Source organism: Engystomops pustulosus, chromosome 4, assembly GCF_040894005.1.
Source record: "Engystomops pustulosus chromosome 4, aEngPut4.maternal, whole genome shotgun sequence".
In the NCBI taxonomy this organism is placed as follows: Eukaryota; Metazoa; Chordata; class Amphibia; order Anura; family Leptodactylidae; genus Engystomops; species Engystomops pustulosus.
Genome location: NC_092414.1, coordinates 174739630 through 174753793, shown reverse-complemented (window position 1 = coordinate 174753793; position 14164 = coordinate 174739630). Strand labels below are relative to the sequence as shown.

At 40.2% G+C, this 14164-nt stretch overlaps 1 long non-coding RNA gene across 2 annotated transcripts in view; it reads left to right on the top strand.

The window, feature by feature from the left end:
- Positions 1 to 490: 490 nt before the first annotated feature.
- The window catches only part of LOC140125706 (uncharacterized), a 94118-nt gene continuing 80444 nt past the window's right edge, over positions 491 to 14164 (top strand). For both annotated transcript variants that reach the window (XR_011854705.1, XR_011854706.1), the window contains exon 1: positions 491 to 669. This is a non-coding gene — a long non-coding RNA (uncharacterized lncRNA). The remainder of the gene's footprint in view (positions 670 to 14164) is intronic.

Genomic DNA, 14164 nt, shown 5'->3' with positions numbered 1-14164 from the left:
GTTATTGTTATTGCAAATGAAAGTAATTTGGCAGTATGCTCCTATTGATAAAATATTATGAAGTGTATTTGTGTTTCTAGATGCTTAGATAGGAAGGTGGTAAAATCATATGTGAGCAGTATTACACATCCTATATAATGCATGAAATGAAAAACAGCAAACAATGAAGACAACAGTAAACATGGAAAATGTTAAAATAAGATTTGTGATGTATGTATTCCACATCCAGCATGCCACAATATCAAACTTAACATTAAAGGGAACCTGTCACCTCAGCTAACCCCACAAAACTACAAATAGTACCTGGTCCTGCAGTTTGCAATGCTACAAATAGTACTTTTATTCATCCCCTCACCTTGCCAAGATGCAGTCAAGCAACCCTGCCTTCTGACGGCTGTTTGCAATCTCCACCCTCCCCTATCATCGACGTCACTCTCTCACCAGAGTACTTGCGCATGCGCACTGCTCCTCTTATCTTAGAGAAAGCCTAGCCTGTACCGAACCCTTTCACATGCACACCCGTATGCCTTACACTACTCAACTGCCGGAGCGTCACTCTGCTAGTCGGCCATGATGGCAGTCGTGTACATACTGGGCTGCCACCAAGATAAGACGAGCAGTGCGCATGCGCAAGTACTCCAGCGAGCAAGAGAGTCAAGTCGATGAGAGGTGAGGCATTGCTTGACTGCTCCCCCAACTAGTTGACTCACATCAAGGAGAGGGGATGTATAAAAGTACTGTTTACAGGAATGCTACAATGTTGAAAAACTATAAAAACTCCTTTTGCGTAACTTGAAGCTGATGGACTCCAGTGCAAGATGATTATAATGTATTGTCTATAGTACAAGTCTTCTCATATAGGAAAGGTGCACCATATGGGCTTGGTTGCGACAAGTTACGCCCCTGACCAGGTACTATTTGTGGTTTTGTGGGGGTAGGGGAGGAGACAGGTTCCAAGTTCGAAAGAGATGATGAGGGGGGCACTGCTCCGGTTGTAATCTCACATATAGGCTATCTAGCCTGATAGTGGAGATAAATTGCCAGGGCGACCGACCAATTTAATACGGTGCGGTGCTCTAGCTCTCATAGTCCATAGAAAGACAACATTAGAAATGTAGAGTGGAAAGGAAGCTGGCACTCACCATGTAAAATTTGCAGACTTTATTCCAGAACAACGTTAAAAACATGATGCAGGAGAGAGGAATCACGCAGGAGCCTACTCGAGGTGACAGTCCGTTTCGCGCTAACTGAGCGCTTAGTCCTGCCTACTAAAGTCTGAAAATTTTACATAGTGAGTGCCAGCTTCCTTTCCTCTCTAAATTTCTAGAGGTGACAGGTTCCCTTTAAAAGGCTATTGATTCTTGGATATGCCCTACCTTTCTGTTGGTGGTCAAAGGAGGCCACTCTTTGGATAAATCGGGTCCCATGACCCCCCAAAACTTCCAGTCAGATGCAGATCCTAAGGCTTGGATTACCGGAGCTGCACAGGAACTGGGAGCCGGAGCAGAGTAAGTATGTGCACTTTTTTGAAGGTGACAAAGAGAACATGTGTATATATGTACACCATTACTAGAATTCATTTTGTAGAATTGCTAGATATTATCTTCCTTACAGGCTACTTATTAAACTGCACATTCAATTGCGCTTTATCTATTATTATATAATTTACTGTTTTTGTCAAATAATTCCATACTTTGTAAATGGGAGATTCGCTGAGATGCATGGACCTGCACAAACAAGTTCACCTATTGCACAATGAGCTGTAATTGTCCCTCATTGACCCTTATGTTCGATGTGCCAGAGCTGCCTTACAAAAACATCCTGACATCATCCCAAGGGATACATGTTACGAAGTCTCACTCTCTTTAATTTCTCTAGAGTATTTACGTGTTTTTCATTAGTTGCAATTCTTGAAATATTTTCCTCTGCTTATATGTAATAAAATCACATCCTGGTTGTATCTGTTTGCTATAAACACAGAGGGTAGGTAGAGTTTATTGTACAGTGTTTTCTTCTGTACTGTTGACTGAGATCACATGATCAGTGATTTCACGTTGTCTTATTTTATTTTCTGCATGTCGATGGCTTCTTGCTCAGATCACCTCTTGCATTACCCTTCCGTATAATGTAAAATTACAGCCAAATGTTATAGAAATCAGTGTAGCTCTTACCTTTACTTGTTACTTAAGAAAAAGGAAAGGTGTGTGTTTACTTTAAGTGGGGAATGGGAACAATTTGGTGCAACCACGTGTTTTTCATATGATCACCAGCAGAGGTCAGTATATGGCAACAATGCAAAACTACCGACAGCCCTACATTTGCCATGAAGTTTAGGATTAAATTCCTTTCAGTTAACATTTGTAGCCCAGTTATGTTAAAGCCACATGTTGGAGCTAGTAAAGAACTATGGGGGACAATCATCACAAGCACTGAAATAATTGCAATGTGTAAAGAACCGCATGGCAATGCAAGTACTTACCCAATAATCTACCTCCATGGCAAGTGGGTGTAGAGGGGCATGAAAGGGGCATGGCTGGCTTCAGATTGGGCCAGTGCGGGACGTCCCTGCACCTGCTCACTCACTGTAGCTCGATACAGAACCATTTATCATCACTTTCTTTTACAGGTACAACCTTGTATATAGAATAATATAGAATACTATCTCTATTTCCAGTGTTTTCTTCTGTACATGATGGGGAGTCGTTTCATACACTATTTACAGTTTCAGTGACTTAGTTACTTGTTAAAGAAACATAATCAAACGTGATGGTACAAGCCACAAAACAGCCTCAGGAGATTGTCTTACCCATGTCCTATTCTGTTCCTTTTAATCACAGACATTAGAGCACTTAGGGAGACCATAGAATGGGTGAGTGAGAATGATTTAGGACGGATGTCTACATGTTATTCTGTTTCTTGCACATATAATGATTAATTATAGAAAGCCTATCCCCCAGTAAACAGATTAATTATAGAAGTATCAATACTGCAGAATAATAATAACAATGTAGAAATATATACTCGTACAAATTATTAGTTTTCCCCAAAAGGATTTCATTGTGTGAATGAAGGTCATTTAAAAAAAACTGAAATAATTTTTTATGCTATTTTGGTTCAACAATTAATGCAGTTTTGCCTTTTTAAATGTACTGCACAGAAAGGGTTAATAAAAGTTAATCGGTAGATCATATGGAACCAAAAATTATGCTATTAAAACCTAAATTTAGTCCCGAAAAATAACAAGACTCCAAACATCTATGGTGAGTAAAAAATAAAATTAACGTGAAAAACAGGTGGGGAGATAAGGGGTTATAAATGGAAATGTAAATAAGGGATAAGTTCTTTAGGTTTGTTGTAAAGTTGAATTTTTTAGAACTGGTATATTTTGTAATTGTAACTCCAGATAAATTCTTTTTGGTCCCTGCGACAATTAGATTTTAAAAATTTTGGTTTCACAAGGGAAGAAGGATTAACAATAAAGCTTCATTGCAGAAACCTTACAGTTGATCAAAATTTTTAAATTACCAGCATCCACAGAGCTTCCCCAGAGGTCACAAGGGTCAATGAGGTTCATCTCTAACCATGGGTCATCTCTAAGTCAGGTGTCCTTAAAGGGGTAGTCCCAGGTTATTGTTTTAATAATGAAATGTTATACAATTTGACAATATATTCTGTAGCGATTCCTCTTGGTTTTCTAGATCTCTGCTTGCTGTTATTCTACAGAAAGCTTCATTGTGTATTTCCAGTGGATAGAAATCTTCCATGATCACACAGGTGCATGGCTCGTTATAACACCCACATCTGATTACTCTCTGTGACATAACGAGCCGTACACCTGTGTGACCACGGTCAGATATCTGTCCGCAGGAAGTAAACATGGAAGCTTTCTATAGAATGACACCGAGCAGAGATCTAGAAAACTGAGGAATTTATATAGAAAGTTTATTGGAAAATCGGATAATCTTTCTTCATACAATCAATTTTTCAAAATGTGTATACCCCGTTAAGTCACGGAATACCTGTAGTTTTAATTTTTTATTAATTAACAAAATGCAGAGTAAATAGCAATTAAAAAATCATTATTTTATGTGGCCACCTTTTGCCAGTATCAAGTCCTCTCGGTATACTTGCAATCAGTTTTCGAAGGAAAACGGCAGGGAAGTAACCACAGACAGACTTGATGGTGTTGACATTGGGGCTCTGCAGACATCATATTATCACTTCTTGGATGCCCTGTTCTTCTTTACTCTAAAAATAATTTTCATGGCTTTTTCTGTATATTAGGGGTGATTATCCCGATCCAAAATATATTTTTAACACTTCTATTTTTGGAAACATTACTACTTGAAAGCTATTTTTCCATGATTTTGGACTGTAAACTAAGATTAAGGGCTCATGCACAGGATGAGGAATTCGGGACATGTACTAGCCATTGTTTCAGCGGATAGGACACATCCCTATTCCCTTCTATGGGATCATGCATAAGGCAGTGAATTCTGTGGATGTCACAAGTTGTAAAAAAAAGAGCTCATGTATGCGACCCAGGACAATCTTTTTCCATTGTCGTCCACCATTGTTCGAGGTGCTGCTTTTCACCAGGAGCAGATTAAGATGGGCACTGGGCTGTATGAATATTATAATCCTTACAAGTCACTTCCTACATGTGGTACTAGAATCAAGCTTCTTGGAGGATGCGTCCCTTCTGCCTGCTATCAATCTGCGGTTTCAGGATCGTTGGAGGATCTTCATGTGTATTGAGAGCTGGAGAAGATTTCATGGGTATAAAAGTATAAAATTTGGTGGGTAGTCTGGGTGGCCATGGGTCCTCTTGAAAGCTTGGGCCCTGGGCTACTGCCCAAACCATCTATATTCTAATCCACTACTTCTAGTGCAGTTTGTTTTGCACTGATCCATTGCCATAGAAAAGATAGACCGCAATCATCATTTTTCCTTTTTTTCATATGCGTTTATAATGCAGTAAAAACTGAACAAAAACATGCGTGAAAAACTGACACAATGAACAAACTGAACAGAAAACTGATTGAAATCTGATGGAAAATGTCAGTTTTTCACTCACCAAACTCTGCAATGCTCGTGTGAAAAGGCACTCAATTGTATTTAAGTTTGTATGTGTCTACTTGGTTTTTATTGGTGGAATAGAATACTGTACAGGCAGTCGCCGGGTTACAAACAAGATAGGTTCCAGAGCTTTTTTCTTAAGTCGAAACTGTAGATTTTATAATTGTAGCTCCAGACAAAAAAAAATTTTGCCTGTGACAACTGGAGTTTCAAAATTTTTTGCTGTAATTGGACCAAGGATTATCAATAAAGCTTCATTACAGACACCTTACAGCTGATCATTGTATTCTGGGAATATAGTAAAGCATCCAGAGAGCTTCACCAGGGTCACAGTGGGCAACGGGGTCCATCTCTAACTAGGGGTTGTCTGTAAGTCAGGTGTCCTTAAGTAGGGGACCGCCTGTACATTATAAACATGGTTAACCAATAAAAGGCATTGTAGAACCACATTTGTAATTTTTCTTTTACTTTGCAGCACTGATATCTAGACTAACAGGAGATGTTCTTGGTGATAAGTAATATAATACTCATTGACAAGAAGGGTAGTAGATGAGAATCTGGCAAGTACAGGCCAGTGATTTTTATATTAATAGTAGTAAAATGAATTTAATCCCTTATGAAAAAGAGGATTACTGATCATTTAAAAGCATGGTTGAATTACTGAGGTTAGATCATGTCAAACTAATCTCACTGACTTTTTGTAAATGTTAACAAACTGGGTGAAAAAATCTGTTAAATACAGTTCCACAAAAAAAAAAATTGAAAAAGTTCCCATCTCTGTTTTATGTTTCCATAATCCTCTTCCGTTTCTAAAGAAAAGTAAAAACGGCATTAATGCAACTCTGTGGGAAACTATGGTAAATGGAAAGACTCAGTATTTGCTTTCCATAAAATAGCATTCTAGCAACCAGAAATAAGCATGTGAACTAAGCCTGAGGGCTTATCCGTTGTCTTTCTCAGTATGCTATCCGTGATTTCCACGGACTGACAAAAAAAGATCAGTATTCAGTGCTTGAAAATCACAGATTGCATACTGAGAAACAAACTGAAAGGAAATCTACCATCAAAATCAAGCATGGATAAACCATGGACACTTACTCATAGATCCAGGCACTGTTACTGTGGCAATCTGATTATATATGTTATACATGGTCTCCTTTCTTCTAAAATCAACTTTTAAAATGATCATTTTACATTTATGCTAATGAGCCTGAAAGGCTACTGGGGCGTTTCCCAGAGCTCCTCCATTCTGTAGATTCACAGGCTGTCTCACCCTGCTCCCTCTGCAATAATTTGCATGGCAGGTTCTCGTTAAGACTGTAGGTAAAAAACACCTAAATCAAAACTGTCAAAACTGTCATAGCCTTTATTGATAACCAGCCCATTAGTAAAAGGAAAGATTTCTTGTGGGCTCCAGGCCTCTTGATGTGTGGTACTTGTATAGTTAACCTACAGTAAACTTTTAGACCTCCTACACACAAACTTTTGCTAACTAGTGTTTCCACGACTAGCACATGCCCCCATGCATCTATGGGTGGACACACGGCCAAAAAAACTCAGAGCAAGACCTATTCCTGCTGTGTCTGTGCCTCAGGAAGTCTTTTCTGGTGTCCTCGGGGCAAGAGCCAAGCTCACTGGCAGCATATGAAAAGCACAGGTAATTGAGGTAGGCCTAAAAACCCGTGAGCCCTTAGGTATTCATCTGTACAATGGAGAAGGCACTACAGCATGATAGCTGTATACAGGCTGTCCCCTACTTAAGGACAGCCAACTTACAGACGACCCATAGTTACAGATGGACCCTCCTGTCCCCTGTGACGTCTGCTGAAGCTCTTTGAAAGCTTTACTATAGTCCCAGATTGCATCAATCAGATTTTGAAAACTTGAAAAATTTTTAAACTCCAATTGTCACTCGGGCAAAAATTATTTTTTTCTGGAACTGCAATTCTAAAATATACAGTTTCGACTTACATACAAATTCAACTTAAGAACAAACCCTATCGGACCCTATCTTGTACGTAACTCGGGAACTGCCTCTATATACTAATGTATCTAAAACTTCACTGCAGACAAATGTGTCCCCATGGTAACAGACAGCAAGCAGTTGAAAAAGGATGCAACCGCAGCATCTGACTATACTCAGTTTGCTTATTGTCTGCTACCATGGAGATATTATAGGTCAACCCAGTAACTGGAGAAACATAATGATAGGAAATTTGTAATCTTCGTGATTTGCTAAATGGTGACATTTTTCATGTTAGATGCACTGGAACAATAAAGATTGTTAATAAAATAATAGGAATATTTACAAAAACCTGCAAACATGGACATAACCTCTAAACTAGACATTGACATAGACGTAGAATAATTGCTGGAAAACTACTTTGCTAAATTTATATCTATTTTTAAATTTAGATTTAGGTGCTTTTTACCTATAGTCTTAAAGAGAACCTGCCATGCAAATTAACCCACCCAAAATAAATATTTCATTAAAAACTATGATTAAAAAGTATTGCCCTTATGCCTAAACGGTTCCTTTCCATGGTTACAATGTTAAAAAAAATCAGTTTGCAAACTTATACGCAAATCACCTGATGTGAGTCCAATGATAGTAATGGTGTCTGGTATTTGCAGTGATCACTGCACTGCCCGGCCTACCTAGTCCTGATTGACAGGTCTCTTCTAGGACATGTTGCTGTGTGGAACATTGCCAGTTAGTGAACAGGACTCTATTGGAACCTGTCACTAGCTGTATTTGTGATAATGTTGTGACTGATTCCCTTTAAGCCCTTCCCTCACCTTGACGTAACTCTCCGTCATAGGATGCAGGTAGCTCCCGCACCTTGACATAGAGTCACGTCATGGTGACCATCGTGGGATCCCGGCAGTACGCGATCGAGACTATTGGAAGCCCGTCTGTTTAACTCAATAGACACCGTGGTCATAGTGACGGCGTCATCTGTAGTGCATTGCTGCGACAATTGTTGTCATGGCAGCCCTGAGGTCCAATGAAGGACCCCAAAGCTGCCTTCACTAGAAGCCTGCTAGATTGTGCATTCTGCTAATGTCAGCCTATGCAGAAAACATACGCTGACGATGTAGTATACTGCAATACATTAGTACATAAGTATTGCAGTATATTACAATGAACTAATGTCGGCCTATGCAGAAAGCATAGGCTAACTATGTAGTATACTGCAATACATTAGAACATAAGTATTGCAGTATATTACAATGAACAAGTGATCACATTTTCACATCTGACCGCATAAAAACAGCATAAAAAGTAACATTTACCCCGACATGATACCAAGAAAAAGTACAGCTTGTCCTGCAAAAAACTAAGCTCTAAAACAGCTGTGTAAACAAAAAAAATAAAAATGTTATGTCCATGGTGATGCAAAAACAAGCAAATTACTTACAAAATTAGTTATATATTCTGCAAAACAAGTCAACCCATAGAATAAAGATAACCCATTATTTTTATGGTACGGTGAACGTCCAGGAATAAAATTGCTAAAACCCATAAACAAGATTTTTTTTTAAACCACCACCACCGTATATACTCGTGTATAAGCCGAGATTTTCAGCACAAAAAATGTGCTGAAAAACCTCACCTCGGCTTATACACGAGTCAACTTAAAAAAAAAAAAAAAACGAGTAAAAAAAAAAAAAAATAATACTCCGGATCCTCGGCGGCAGCTCCCGATTCTCGGTAGCGGCTCCGCTCCTCTCTTCTTTCTTCACTGGCGGCTCCCGGGCTCTTTGCTTACTTCGCTAGCCGGCAGTCGCGTCCCTGCGATCTGCCGACGGCCGCACACTAAGATGCGGCGCTGTCGCCGCTGATGACGTCATCGGCGGCGACACTGCCGCATCATAGTGTGCGCCCGCCCGCAGATCGCATGGACGCGACTGCCGGCTAGCGACGTAAGCAAAGAGCCCGGGAGCCGCCAGTGAAGAAAGAAGAGAGGAGCTGCCACCGAGGTTCGGAAGCCGCCGCCAGGACCGGGAGCCACCGCCGAGGACCGGGAGCCGCGGCGAGCATCAAAGGTGAGTATCGTCGGAGGGTGAGTATTAAGTTTTTTTTATTCACTTGGCATACTGGGGGCAGGCTGTATACTACATGGGGGCAGGCTGTATACTACTATTGGGGCAGGCTGTATACTTCTATTGGGGCAGGCTGTATACTACATGGGGGCAGGCTGTATACTACATGGGGGCAGGCTGTATACTACTATTGGGGCAGGCTGTATACTACTATTGGGGCAGGCTGTATACTACATGGGGGCAGGCTGTATACTACATGGGGGCAGGCTGTATACTACTTGGGGGCAGGCTGTATACTACTTGGGGGCAGGCTGTATGCTACAGGGGGCAGACTGGCTGTATACTACAGGGGGCAGGCTGGCTGTATACTACAGGGGGCAGGCTGGCTGTATACTACACCCTCGGCTTATTCTCGAGTCAATAGGTTTTTCCAGTTTTTGGTGGTAAAATTAGGGGTCTCGGCTTATACTCGGGTTGGCTTATACTCGAGTATATACAGTAATAAAATCTGATTATAAGCTATTGAACCCCCCCATAAATTATGTACTTGAAAAGTGAATCTCATCCACAAAAAAAATAATCCCCCATATTTCCAAATTCCAAAAAACATTCTATAGCCTGCAAAATATGACAAATGTGCAGATCTGCTCCAAATGTCGCTCCTTCTCTTCTATGCCTAGCCGTGTGGTTTACCACCACATATGGGGCATCCTTAAACTCGGGATAAATTGGGTATACATTGTGATGGTTTAATTTTTGGCCAAAATTAAATGTTATTGCCTCTAAATAAGCCTTTTGGCGGTTTTCATAAAAATGAGAAAAATTGCACCCAAAATTCTGAAACTCCTAACAACCTAGAAAAGAGAGAGCATGCATAAAAAGCGCATGCCGATATAAAGCAGACATTTGGGAAATGTTAGCTATAAAGTTACTTGGGTGCTATGACTATCTGCCCGAAAAGAACTTTGAAAATTAATAATTTTTATATAATAATAATAATGTGTGACAAGAATGCAATCTCAAAATACCCTGGATATGTTAAAGCATTATAAATGTCTAACCTTCTATAATGACACAGGCAAATTTGAAAAATCAGGCTTGGTCCTAAAGCCCTAAAATGGCTTAGACCTGAAGGGGTTAAAGGAAATCTAAAATCGAAATGAAGCATGGATAAACCAGGGACACATACTTAAGGATTCAGACACTGTGACTGTGGTAATCTTATATTTGTCATCCACGGCCTCCTTCCTTTTAAAATCAGCTTTTACAATTATGCTAATTAGCTCTTTAAAGGCATTACCAGAGCCCCTCTGTGCTGTAGCCTAGCAGGCTGTTACACTGTGCAGGAGCACATCTCACCCTTCCTCCTGCTCCCTCTGCATTTGCCAGTCCCTCTGCATGCTGTAATCTCACACAGTGGGAGGGGGAAGTATTCCTGCACAATTTAACAGTCTGAGAAGTTACAGCACAGAGGGTCTCTGATAACCCCCCCCCCCTCCCCACAGAGCCCGTATGGCTCATTAGCATAATTTCAATCGTTGATTTTTTGAAGGAAGGAGGCCATGAATAACGAATATAAGAAGATGACCACATTCACGGTGCCTGGATCTATGAGTAAATGCCTTTGGTTTATCATACTTGAATTTGATGGCAGATTTTCTTTAAATGCATACCCCAGTTAACAATTAAAAAAAAATAATTAAATTAAATTGATCAAAGATATTCAAATGGAGCAAAATCTCCAATGCCAATGAAAAACAACATCACCATATCCACCCAATATTTCTAAGTAGAGATGAGTGGACCGAACATTTCCATAAAGACAATAACGGTATGTTAACACCCCTAACAACTAGTCATGGCCATGATTGGCCAGGAGTCTCCCATATTGTACTCCCTCTCTTATTTTGCCCCCAAGCAGCTCCCACTTAATTTGCCCCAAAGCAGCTCCTTTTCTAATTGTACCCCTCTTTTACTGTGCTCCCCCAGCAGCTCCCCCTATTATTGTGCCACCAGAGTAAAATAGTAAACACATATACTCACCTTCCCCCGTTCCCCTGCAGCAACTCCTCTCTCCTCTTCTCCTGCTGTGTGTAGTACTGAAGCTGGCAGGCAGGGATGACATCATCACATTGCACCTAGAGTTGATGTCCTGACACATCCTGCTGGGCGGGAGAGTGGGACAGAGCCCAAAATATTGGGACTGTCCCTTTGGAATTCGGCATGGTTGGGAGGTATGTGCATAATTTATTGAATTGGTCCCATGTGGTATACATGTACAGTCATAGCCATAAGTTTTGAGAATGACATAAATATTATATTTTCACGTGATCTGTTGCCCTCTGGTTTTTATGTGTGTTTGTCAAATATTTTTTTTATTACATCCAAAAATACAAGTGCAATCATATTACCAGTAACAAAAGCTTTTATTGACAGTTAGATTGAGTTACTGCAGCAAGTCAATATTTGCAGTGTTGACCCTTCTTCTTCAGGACCTCTGCAATTCTCCCTGGCAGCTCTCAATCAACTTCTGGACCAAATCCTGACTGATAGCAGTCCATTCTTGCACAATCAGTGCTTGCATTTTGTCACAATTTGTTGGTTTTTGTTTGTTCACCCGTCTCTTGATGATTGACCACAAGTTCTCAATGGGATTAAGATCTGGGGAGTTTCCAGGCCATGGACCCAAAATCTCTATGTTTTGTTCTCTGAGCCATTTAGTTATCACCTTTGCTTTATGGCAAGGTGCTCCATCATGCTGGAAAAGGCATTGTTGATCACCGAACTGCTCTTGGACGGTTGGGAGAAGTTGCTCTTGGAGGACATTCTGGTACCATTCTTTATTCATGGATGTGTTTTTAGGCAAGACTGTGAGAGAGCCGATTCTCTTGGCTGAGAAGCCGCCCCACACATGAATGGTTGCAGGATGCTTTGCAGTTGGCATGAGACAAGACTGGTGGTATCGCTCACCTTGTCTTCTCCAAACAAGCTGTTTTCCAGATGTTCCAAACAATCGGAAAGGGGATTCATCAGAGAAAATCACTTTACCCCAGTCCTCAGCAGTCCACTCCCTGTACTTTTTGCAGAATATCAGTCAGTCCCTGATGTTTTTTCTGGAGAGAAGTTTGCTTGACACCAGGCCTTTTTCCAAGAGTTTCCGCCTCACACCTGCCTGCTGCCATTCCTGAGCAAGCTCTGCACTGCTGGTAGCCTGATCCCGTAGCTGAAATGCTTTTAAGAGACAGTCCTGGCACTTGCTGGTCCTTCTTGGGTGCCCTGGAGCCTTTTTGGCAACAATGGAACCTCTCTCCTTGAATTCCTTGATGATACGATAGATTGGTGACTGAGGTGCAATCTTTCTAGCTGCGATACTCTTCCCTGTTAGGCCAGTTTTGTGCAGTGCAATGATGACTGCCCGTGTTTCTTTAGAGATAACCATGGTTACCAGAAGAGAAACAATGATGCCAAGCACCAGCCTCCTTTTAAAGTGTTCGGTGGTGTGATTCTTACTTAATCATGACAGTTTGATCTCCAGCCCTGTCCTCATCAACACCCACACCTGTGTTACTGGAGCAATCACTGAAACGATGTTAGCTGCTCCTTTTAAGGCAGGCCTGCAATGAAGTTGAAATGTGTTTTGGTGGAAAAAGTTCATTTTCTAGGCAACTTAGCAATTAATTGCTGTTAAGATGATCACTCTTTATAAAATTCTGGACTATATGCAAATTGCCATCATAAAACCTGATGCAGTAGACTTTGTAAAAATTAACATTTGTATCATTCTCAAAACTTATGGCCATGACTGTAGCTACTTGTAACACATTCAGGAATCCAAATTGATTACATGATGTATGGTTTTATGGATTGCTATATTCTATTGATAAAGGATCAAAAAGATTGACAAGTAGTTACCATTACATGAAAGAGGAAGCAGTTGTTTATAGTGATATATAGAAAAGTATAAGCACCGGCTCTTATAAGATAAGGACTTCCTCTTTGCTAAACCTTGCACATGATAACATCAAGTGAAGATACCAGATACCATATATAGTAGTTAACAGCCAACCATAAAACCTTGCATGTTTTCTTCTTCAAAAAAAATGTTTTATATATAACATATCCCATATGTAAGACGTTCTGTAAAATAAACATGAAGTCCTGGGTGTGAGCCATAGATAAGTTGACTAATTCTCTTTTATGATATCCTTTATTTACTTAGAGCACAGTTTAAACAACATTATCGTGTTCCCTTATCTTATAATAACTGCAGATGTCAAAACCCTGAATGATTAGTTTACGCATATTATGGTGTGTTTTATGTGTCTGTGTATTGTGCTGTTACAACATGCTCTATAGGGCCATTACTTGTCAGAATAAATGACCCACAGAATGTCAGGATCCACACCCAAGTGCATTCAGCTATCAGACATAAGTCCTTGGACTCGGCATCTAGCAAAAGAATAAGGGGGGAAACAATGTTTATAAAAGGAAGATCAACATCATCATTTTTCACTTTGTACTGTGTATACATATATATATATATATATATATATATATATATATATATATATATATATATATATATATATATATATATATATATGCTTAAAAGTAAGCTGTAGTTGCAAGTTGTTATATTACTAGTCATGCTTAAAGGCGTTGTACCAACTTAGGAAGTTATGCTATTTCCACAGGATAGGATAGGGGATAACAAGGGGATTGAAGAGGGTCTAACTGCTGGCACCCCCAATAATCACAGGAACGGGACCCAGTGGTCCGGGGAATTCTCACTTATGAGTGAAGCGGCAAGACAAGCATTCATTCTACAGCACTGCTTGACAATCTTCAGCCTTGGAATTCAATGAAGTGGCAGGATGCGGGTCTTTCCCGACACTCCACCCATTATTGAGAATAAGTTCTCCGCTATCCGGATTATTGGGGATCCCTTTCTTGTGATAGGATTGCATGAATTCCATATTCAAAGCATCAGCCATCTATGGTAGCCAGTGTATGGCGCTAAATTTGCTTCTTTGAAAAT